This window comes from Loxodonta africana, chromosome 16 (genome assembly GCF_030014295.1).
Source record: "Loxodonta africana isolate mLoxAfr1 chromosome 16, mLoxAfr1.hap2, whole genome shotgun sequence".
Taxonomy (NCBI): Eukaryota; Metazoa; Chordata; class Mammalia; order Proboscidea; family Elephantidae; genus Loxodonta; species Loxodonta africana.
In genome coordinates this window covers 77,958,409-77,968,687 of record NC_087357.1, presented here as the reverse complement: position 1 = coordinate 77,968,687, position 10,279 = coordinate 77,958,409, and the positions used below count along the sequence as shown (strand labels likewise).

The 10,279-nt window shown below is 53.6% G+C and overlaps 1 long non-coding RNA gene across 1 annotated transcript; it reads right to left on the bottom strand.

Moving 5' to 3' along the window:
* Positions 1 to 267: 267 nt before the first annotated feature.
* LOC111750333 (uncharacterized) lies at positions 268 to 8,535 on the bottom strand. The gene is made up of 3 exons (XR_002785501.2): positions 7,692 to 8,535; positions 2,403 to 2,544; positions 268 to 1,386 (listed from the first exon to the last, which is right to left on the bottom strand). It is a non-coding gene; the product is annotated as an uncharacterized LOC111750333 (long non-coding RNA).
* Between the last annotated feature and the right edge of the window lie 1,744 nt (positions 8,536 to 10,279).

Below are 10,279 nucleotides of genomic sequence, written 5' to 3'. Positions count from 1 at the left end.
AGCTCATGTTCATGGCCAGAGAGCGGTGGGCCTGCCAGTGATTCCTCCAGCAGTACCACGTGCTCCGTTTTCCCGGCAGTACTGACGGCTGCCCGGCTCTGCTGGCTGACAAGCTGTCTCTATCCCAGGCTGTGCAAGGACAGCTCCTGAGCTGATGCTGGGCTGATGGCGTGGACCCTGCCCCTCCGACCTGCCCTGCCAGTCCACGCCTAGGTAGCAGTAGTCTACTGGTGAATACTTTCAGAGCATCCCTCAGGTGCCAAGAAAAAAAAAAAAAACCCAGTGCAGTCGAGTTAATTTCAACTCATAGTGACCCTATAGGACAGAGCAGAACTGCCCCATAGAGTTTCCAAGGAGTGCCTGGTGGATTTGAACTGCTGACCTTTTGGTTAGCAGCCGTAGCACTTAACCACTGAGCCACCAGGATAACCCAGGTGCCAAGGGCTGTTTTAAATGCTTCCTTTATGTGAACTAATATAACCCTCACAGCCACACACTGAATACCCTCATTTCAAATGGGGAAACTGAGGCATGGAGAGGCTAAGCCCGGTGGCCCCACAGGCGTTCCCTGGCAGGGAAGGTGAAGCTTGAGGGATCAGGACAGCTGTGGAGCCTGGAAGCAGGGCCTGGGAGATGGTTTCCCTCAGGGAAGTAATAAAATTCTGAGTCTCACCTACACTTTTTCCTTCTGCTCAGTTCCAGGTTGTCAGGTAGCTCCAGGACTACCAGCCGTGCTCCCCTGTCCATGCGTGCATACATCCACACGCATGCCATCACGGTCACCCGGACTCCTACGGACCACACATGCTCAGTCACAGGTTCACAGACACACCCACATGTGGGCACGTTGCCCACCCAGCCACTGAGACACACACACAGCACACATGGGCTGCAGGCCGCGTGAGGCACACTTATACTCCACACCCAGACTGACAAATGCATGTCTGGGTGCCCTTGTTTCTCACATGCTCACAGACAGACCTACACACACACACACACACACACACGCACACACACACACACACACACTGTCACTTGCCCTTGCTTGCTGGACATGGCAGATCTGTGGACTATCTTTGTATCCCCTTGACCCCATGCTCAGGTCCAGCCCCCACAGACATCCCTCCAGCCCAGGACTTCTTAACTTGTGCCTGTTCAAAGCCATGACTCCAGAAGGTATGCCCAGTGGATCCACCATGTGACCCAGCAATTCCCCTCCTGGGCATATACCCCAAAGAATTGAAAGCAGGAACACACGGATCCTTGCGTAGGGCTGCCCAAATCATTGCCCAGCTCTCTCTTTCTGCAGTAATTGGGCCTCAGGTGTGTGGTAGTGGCTTAGGGCGGAAGGTGCCCCTTCCCCCAAACCAGGCAGGCTCTTGGCTTCTGGAAACAGAGCAGAAAGAGGAGAGTGAATTAACCCTGGCCTTTCTTCCCGGGCTCACTGTGATGCTAATTCCCTTCGCCTTTGATCATAGATCCCCAGCCCAGGCCCCTAACTTCAAGCAGGAGCCTGCACTGGGCCTGGCTCAGAGATTAGGGCTGCCCGGGGTGAGGCCCCGGGCAAATCCCCCCATGCGGCAGATTGGGGTTTCGCCCCTGGGGAGGGGCCTTGGAGATTAGGCCCTGGTTACTGACCCTGGGATTTGCAAGACACACTCTTGGAGAGCTTTCTCATTCGCTGCCCCCTGACCGGCCCCCTTCTCTCCACTGGGGTTCTGGTGGCCTGCTGGGGGCTGCTGTTCCCCTTTTAGCCTGGACCAGAGCGAGGCCCAGGCGGGAAAGGATTCCAGTGGCTTCTGGGCCGTCGAGTGGTAGAGCAGGCCCAGAACAGGGCTTCGAGCCTGTTCTTCCTGGTTTGAAACCCTGCTGAGAATTGGTGTTCCTAACACATTCCCAGGAAGTTATGAGAATTCCCTGGGGATCTTGCTAAAATGTAGATTCTGATTCAGTATATCTGGGGTAGAAATGCAGATTCTCAGTCGGGAACTTGTTAGAAATGCCAATTCTCAGCAGGGGTTCAAACTGGAAGGAACTAACTGGTTTGAAGCCCTGGTCCAGACAAAGATTTTGCAACCTCCAGTCCTGCCCTGTCTCCACTGAGAGTCTGTTTATTCAGGTGATTTTTTAAACAACTGATATTTCTGGAGTAGTCCCTGTATGCCACGGACCTTGCTTTACCAGGATCATGGCATTTAGTTCTCACAGCAGCTCTGTGCTTGGTCCCGCTTTACGGGGGAACTGCCCCACGTAACTGTGTCGGTAAGTGGTAAAGTCTGCCTTCAAACCCAGGACACAAGCCGGGCAGACCCTTCATCACACAGAGGAGGCACTGAGACCCAGAGAGGGGAAGACCTGCATGCCCAAAGCCGCACCACAAGGTGGCTGGGTGTTTTCCCTACCTTTCTCTACCCAGCCTTGTTCCAGAAAGACTGAGGTCTTCAGTGGACCCAGTGGAGCTGGCACAAGAGTCCAGGCTTCTTCACCGCCCCCAGAGCAGACCATCACACAGAGGCACCTCAGCCCACTGGGCCTCAGAACAGCCTGTAAACCAGGGTGTAAGCACAATTAAAATTTTTATTGCCTTATATTCAATACGTGTAAAAGACTATTTGTAAGCTATGAAACACGTTTAAATGAACACCACGACCACTCTGCTTAAGAGTTAGAGTATTGTGGATGTCAGCAAAGTTCCTTCTTCCCATCCCCCAGCTTCCCAGAGGGGACCACTACCGGAATTTTGTTAATTACACCCTTCTTATTTTAAAAACTGCTTTTAGCACGTGTCCAGGGGTCCCTGAGCTAACTGTGCTTTTGAGACGCTGAGTGCAGACATCCTGCATTCCCAGGGAAAGTGACTCCTTTAAAGGAGATGGGTGTTTTGAGGAGCAACTTGCACCCCTAAGCACCTCTTCCCTCCTGGGACCGCCTTCGGCACCAGTTACCATGCCTGTTTTGCCCCTCAGGCCAGCGAGTGCTCGCTCAGGACACTTCCTCCTGCAGTGGGAACAAGACATGCCCACCAGGGACTGAGTACCCAGTAAGCAAGGTAAGCACACGCTTAGGGCATCAGCAAAACAGGGGCACCAGTTGTCCAGAGCAAAGACCCATAGATGACAAGTAGACAAGGCATGAGGAAACGTGAATGCCACAGTAGAAGGGAACTGGCAGGGCTCTAAATGAAATTCACACCAGCTGCAGCGCGTGAGAACGTGCTAGCTAGAAATAAAGTGCACACAGCTTCACGAGGGTGCCCGTGTGCAAGGTTGTTTAAGCACTGAGGCCCCTACCACTTCAACACCTTCGTTGACATGATCCCCGCCCATATAACTGAAACTCCTTATCTCAGCGAGTTTCTTTGAAGTATACTATTTCTTTCTAATTAAACAAGAGGTGGGAATAGGCTGTCGAGTCTAACTCTTGCTACGTTTCACCCAGTACGCAACTGGATCCAACATGAGCAGTTACTGGGCAAGGACGGATTAGATTAATAGATAACAGGTCTCTGATCCATTTTGAGAGAACCGTGTCGTACATTCACGTCTGCTGATCAGCAGCTCCAGCCAGGAGGGCCACCAGTGCTCTTTACCATGACACAAACGCCAGAGTGCTCTTGGGCACGTCCTGGTAAACAACCAATGGAAATACCAGTCCCAGATGACGCGCAAAAGGAGGGAACTCGAATGAGCCGACCGTTGCAATGAATTCAATCAAGTTATTAGATGGAAGTAGATATTGTTCAGCAGTTTAATTGTGACAAAATCATTGAAGAATTGGTTAGAGCAAAGAATAGAAAGAAATGTTTTTAATTATAGCATGTTAGAGATGAAAGATCTATCTAAAGATATAGTAATCTGTTGTAATACTTGTTTTCTGATCATTAAAATTTCTTTTATGATGTCTTTTCATTTCTTCATTTATAATTACAGCATTTATTACAAAACAGGCATCAAAATTGAATTATGAGCCGTTTAAAGCAAAATTGGGGAAAGTCAGTCTTTCATTGTGGGAGATTAACAGAATTTTACATTGATTGTTGAAACAGCTAAGTTCGCTGACTCCTTTTTGTAGAAAATGTGGGGTATAGTAAAAGTCTTAGTACCCCTTATCCACTCAACATTTTATAATCCGGTTAGTTGATCTCATTCTGCTAAAATGCAATACGCCACTGTTGCGTCCAATCACCGATATTACAGCGGTGTTTAAAAGAAGTTGCATCAGGCGTATGTAAATTTTTGTATGAGAGACTGACCTGATTTGTAAACTTTCACTTAAAGCACAATAAAAATTAATTAAAAAAAAAAAAAGTTGCATCGTGGAGAGCTAAGACACACACGCTCACACACACACGTGTGTGTATATGTATGTAAATATATATCTCACATATCTCATTCGAATGCATGAGTAAGCAAAGGAGGGGTACCACAGAGTCTCAGTGTTTAGGGCCCTCACATACTTTAACCCAGCCCTATGCCCTGAGTCCGTACCAGTTGTTCCTCCTGCATTGCCCTTCTTTACCTGGTCTGCTTCGGAACCCAACTCCTTCTTCCAGTCCAGCTGAAAGGTGTCGTTTTATGGGCGGACTTTTGCACCCACCCCCAGCAGTGTTGTCCATGCCCTCCTCTGAGCTGCCAGGGTCCTTAGGCATCCCTGGCTCAGCTCTTACCCCCAGGGCAGGTAAAGGTGCACTGGTAGCTGAAAAGTATAATCCGTGTCCCTAGATCCAGGCGTTGGACCCAGAGCAGATGTTTTTGGAGCAACCAAGATAGAATCTGGGTGCAGGCGACAGCAGGTAGACAGCCCTGTGGAACCACATGCACTGGGACCTGCAGGCCTCAGGGCTAGGGGGGCCCTCACACTTTGCCCTGGGGTCTGTCTGGACCGGGGATTTGGAGGTGGGCTGAGAGGAGACTGCATGGTGGGCTGCTGTGCTGATATGTATATGCAAGACACGTGCAGGTCAGTGGGTGTGGTCACAGGAGTGCACACATCCACCCTGTGCTTACACACGTGTGTGCATATATGTGCTCCCAAGTCCACAGGCCCTGGGAGGATGGCAGGGCACCTGCCTTTCCTGCTTTCAACTCCCCCTACTGGAAAGGCCTGTTTCCTCTCCCACACAGCATGCATGTATGGAGTGCCTGCTGTGTGCAAGACCTGGGGCCGGGCAGCTGAGCCCTGAGGGGACAAGGGCGATGGAGGAGTCACACGCCGCCTTTCCGTCCTGATCTCCTACACACACTAGCCCCCAAAGCCAGTGGCACTGCCTCAACCTCCCAGATGAAAGCACTGAGGTCCAGAGGGCAGAGAGAGCCACCTGCCGAGTCAGCAGTGGGACTGTGAGACCAGAAGCTAGGTCGCCAGTGCTTGAGTCTGGGTCCTGCGTGCCAGGAGGACAGGCTTGCCAGAAATTGTTTCTTTGAGAGAAAGCTGGCATCGAGAGGGGACACCCAGAGCCTTCCCTCTCTCTCTCCTTTGCCCCTGTTAGAAACCTAACTTTTGTGGTGTGAACTCAGAGTAGCTGGGGTTGAGTCAGATGAACAGTGTGGAGAGGGCCACCAAATGTCTGGGGACCGGGTCACCCTTCCTGCCAAACACTCACACTTGTGTGCACGCGCACGCTTACACACATGCATGGTGGTTGTGGGAGGGAGGATCCCTGTCTTCCCTTCCTTCAGGGCCCAGATCCACTCTGGAGACCCTGAGCCAAGGCCTCTTTCCCGTGAGAAGGTCGGCAGTGTGGTTCGGCCCTGGACTCTGGGTCCTGGGCAGAATCCGGGGCTCCCGGGTTCTTAGCTGCATGGTGGCAGGCAGGTCTCTGGGCCACACTGAGGTTCAGCCCTCTGTGCAGAGAGGGCGAACAAGCCCCCTTCGTGGTGTTTGCAGACACGGTGCCAGGCCCAGGCCACTGCCTGCGAAGTAGCAGTCGGGACGTTCAGTCCTTGTTATTGTGAGAGTCCGTTCAAGGCCCAGACCATCTGAGCCATGGGCCTTGGGCCTACCTTGCAGCCCCAGAAAACCTGAGGCCAGGTCCTGGCCCTGCCTCCACCAGTTGGGTGACCTTGGGCGTGTCCCTGACCCTTCTGCTTCAGCAGCCTCAGCCCTAGACACCAATCCGAGGGGCACGTGGGACCAGAAGACTGACCTGATGGGAAAGGGGCGTGCAAATCACAAGGTATGTGGTCCTCGCTCTGCCTGCACCAGGAATGGTGGCTGGGAGGAGAGGGTACTTGTCGCTTCTGAGTGACGCCCGGAACCCCGTGTTCTGGCCTCCAGGCAGGCTAGAGCTACACGTCCCCCAAAGAGGGGAGAGCCCTGTTCATTTGGGGAACTTCTCCTAGGCCCTCACTACCCTCCCCTGCAGGCCCTGAGCAGCCAGGCTGGAGTGCTCTCCTTCAGGGCTCTGAGCCCCTTTGAAGATGGAAGTTTGCACTAAGGAGGAAAGGCAGCCTGGACTCAAAGCCTCTCCTGGCCCTTAATTACCCTTCCTCACCCACAGGTGGAATTTCCACTCAAAGAACTAAAGGAAGGCGCCTGTGTCACTGCCGCCAGGACTGGGTTTCCCTGCTGCCTTTGTGTGGCAGCCGCTAGCGTGGCGGTGGCACCCGGCTCGGGTTTCTGATTTTAATGACTCCTGAATTCATTCTGTTTTCTACCTCAGGGAAAGGAGGAGAGGTGATTCTCTTGAAAATTCACGTAATTGCTTTTATTTGATTTTTATTAAAATGCATTCAGGAATAATGTGATTGCCCCCTTTATTACGTTGTTCATCAATCTGGCGGGAGGAAATCAGCCTGGGAAAAGCGGCAGGTGCAAAGCCTGGTGTGTGGTGTGAGCGGGCAGCGCCCTGAGGCTGTGGGCTTGCCGGCACCGCAGTGCTGCGCCGGGGCATTGTGGTCAGCCTCTAAGCCCCTGTGGGGGTGGGTGGGGGACTGAGAGCCATGGCACCTGTCGAAGGTGGGTGGGTAGTGATCCCAGCATGGGTGGGGGACTGAAAGCCGTGGCCCCGTTGAGGGTGAGTGGGTAGTGATCCCAGTGTGAGTGGAGGACTGAAAGGCACTCTGGGTGTCAGATGCCCGAGAACTGCCTGTCCGCATCTTCCCCACCCAGCAGGCTCCCCTTTCTCTGTTTCTTCTCTTCCCACCTCTGGGTCCCCCAGCCTGGCAGAGGCTGAGGTCAGTGGTCCCTCACACCTGCTCTCCCCTCTGCACCCTACCCCTTTACCATAGCCTTCTTGCTGTCCCAGACCCAAAGCTCTCAGCCCCCACAGCCCACAGAGGGACCTCACCAAAGCCTCATCTAATCATGCCACCCACTGTGCAGAAAATTTCGTGGCTCCCAAAGATGCCTTTCCTGCCAGGGACTTTGGACTCCAGTCCTTGCTTTGTGCCCGGGATATGGGGCAAGTCACTTTGCCTCTCTGAGTCTTGGTTTATTGATCAATGACAGGGGAGCACCAGGACCTGCCTGACAGGGCCAGTAAATGAATAATTTCTTTTCTCAGAATCAGCACAAAGCTGATTCCTATGAGGCAGAGATTAAAAATGACCCAAGTGGCCAAACTTTTCCGAACTGCTGTCCCGCTCCACCGTCTCTAACATTAAGCACACTCCCTCCCGTCCTCAGGTTCCGTACATAATTTGCTGCAACGTCTCACAGAGCTCATGAACTGTATCAAGAAAATGGCTTACGCAGTTGTGGAGGTTGACAAATTCCAAATCCATGAGTCGGGCATAGGCTTCTCCTGACCCACATGGCTGTAGGGGCAGACCCAAACCAGCATTTCAGACCACAGGCTGCTGGCTCACGAGGCTGCGGAAGCTGGTGAATCAGGCCAGACGATAGGCTGCCAGCCCACAGGGCTGCGGAGGCTGGTGAGTCCCAGAATCAGCAGGTCAGAGGGCAGGCCTCCGGCTCAAGTCCCAAGAACTGGAAGTTAGAGGATCACGAACTGGACACAGGATCCAGATGCAGAGAGAGAGAGAGAGCCCTGCCAGGGTATCCACACATATACCTTAGATGCGGGCCACACCCCAGGGAGGGGCGTAACTTGAGTAAGGGTGGAACTTGAATCATGCTCTCCTGCAAGGCTGTGACCCAGGGCACACCCCACACCAATCCTGCTTCATCAACATGTAGAGGTCAGGATCCACAACACACAAAATGGAGGACAACCACAAGATAATGGGAATCATGGCCTAGCCAAGTTGACACACAACCCCAACTGTCACAGGTCCCACATATTTTATTTGCATACTCCCACCCAGTCATTATGTGTGAGTCACAAAGGCCATGGCTAGAAGGGCCACATTAAGTAATTCATTGCTCCGCAGACAGTAAGAAAACAGAGTGAACAGGCAAGTATGGGGTAGGTGACTCACACGGCACGTGTGTGTATGTGTGTGTGGGCGTGAAGGGTGGATCATGTTCCTGTGGCTTTACCTAGCAGGAGGCTGGAGGGGGTTAGCAAATGCTTGGAGAGGAACCCCGTGCAGATCCAGCCCTGGCCACCGCTGAGGCCACAGAACAGCTGAAGTGGCCACTGTGACAGGGACAGCATTTACTTATATTACTCCTGTCCTCCTCCCAGCACAGGCTCTGGACGGACATGGCCAGGGCTTTGAGCCCAGAAGGCTGGATTGGGGCTGGCAGTTTATCCTGTCTCTGGCTGCCCTTTTGCCAGGGGTTTGTGGGCTTCTGAAGGTCAGAAATGCACCCACAGAACCTCCTCGGAGTCCCTTACTTCCCTGACCTCACCACACCCCACAGACAATCTCAGGGCATCTCATTATCCTCCTTCAGCAGATGAAATAACTGAGGCTCAGAGAGGTGAAGCAACTTGTTCAGGGCGGCCCAGCCAGTAAGTGGGAGACCTGGGGATGAGGCCTTTTGGATACATGATACTAGGAGGAACAGGTAACCAGCCCCTCCCACTGCGAAGTGGTTGGTGAGATGCTTTGAGAAGGTGGGGGTTGGCAGGTGAGTAGTGCCAGGTAAATCCACCTTGAGCTTGGGGGGGCGGGCAGGCATGCTAGAGGCAAGCCCTCTCCCAAGGTCTCTAGTTGCTCTCTCTAGGGTCATTTACCCCTGCTGGGGGGCCCTCAGGGAGTCAGAGAAGGCATGGTGGGGGGAGGGTGGGCTTCCATTGTTAGAGCCCCCCTTTAATTTCCATGTAAATTCCATCTTCACTCAAAAAAAAAAAAGCCCTTTGTTGCTTGTCACGTTTTTCTTTTCTATGTGTTTGTTTTGGTTGCTGCAGTAGAAGCAGTGAGGGGAATCCAGATCATGGGGGCAGTGGATTGGCAAGTCAACTGTGGGTCCCTTGAGGGCCAGTGGGCCCTGCCATCTAGCTAAGCCTGCCCCAGGCCTGGCATGCTGCTTAGTCCATGGTCCACTCCCTGGAATCCCTACTGCCCTTTGCTTATCAGACTCCTGCCAACAGGCCTAGGGCAGAACAAACCCCCAGCCCCAGCCCCTGCTGGTGTCTGCCTCCCCGCCCCCTGCCCCGCCATGCACCGGTCCTGGGGCTCTGACACCGGCTTGCTCAGCCTGCCTGTCCAAGAGGTGGCCTGGGCTCCCCAGGACACAGGTCCATGTTTATGTCACCTGTTCAAAAAGGCAGGCAGCCCCATCCTAGATCAGGGGATGACCATGCCAGAAGCTGTGGAAGGCCTTGGGAGTGCCACCTGAAGAAATCTTGGCCTAGAGGGGTAAGGCTGACCCACCTTCAGGGTTTGCCCAGGACCAAGGAGTTTCCTAGGACAAGACACATTGCTGAAACTGGGAGAGCCTCTGTCACTCTAAGTAAAGGCGCTTGCTCAGGGCCACATGGCGAGCCTGTGACTCCTGCTTCTCAGCCCAGCGCCAATCCTGACACTGACACCAGGCTGCTGGACCTTCATTTCAGGATGGGGACACTAAAGGCCCTGAGGGGCAGAGACTGGCCCAAGGTCACGCAGTAAGTTGGCCACAGAGTGGGAATAAGGGCCACCAGCCTTCTGCCTCTGTCTAGCTCCCATGTCCTGGCTCGTTACTTTTCTGAGAGCAATCTGGGGCAGGGGACCCCCTGAAGAATGACCTGTCCCAAGGGAGGGGGACTCCTGGCTAAACCTTGGGAACCTGGGGCCTGAGTGTGCCTCAGGGCTGGGCACTACCCCGGGCCACCTTAAGCCCCCACCGCCCCCAGCTCTGCCATTGGAGGGGGCTGAGGAGGGGCTGAACCTTCCCTGGGGGCCCTGGCCCTGGCCTCACTCCGCCCTTGTGCCGCCCAGAGGGAAAT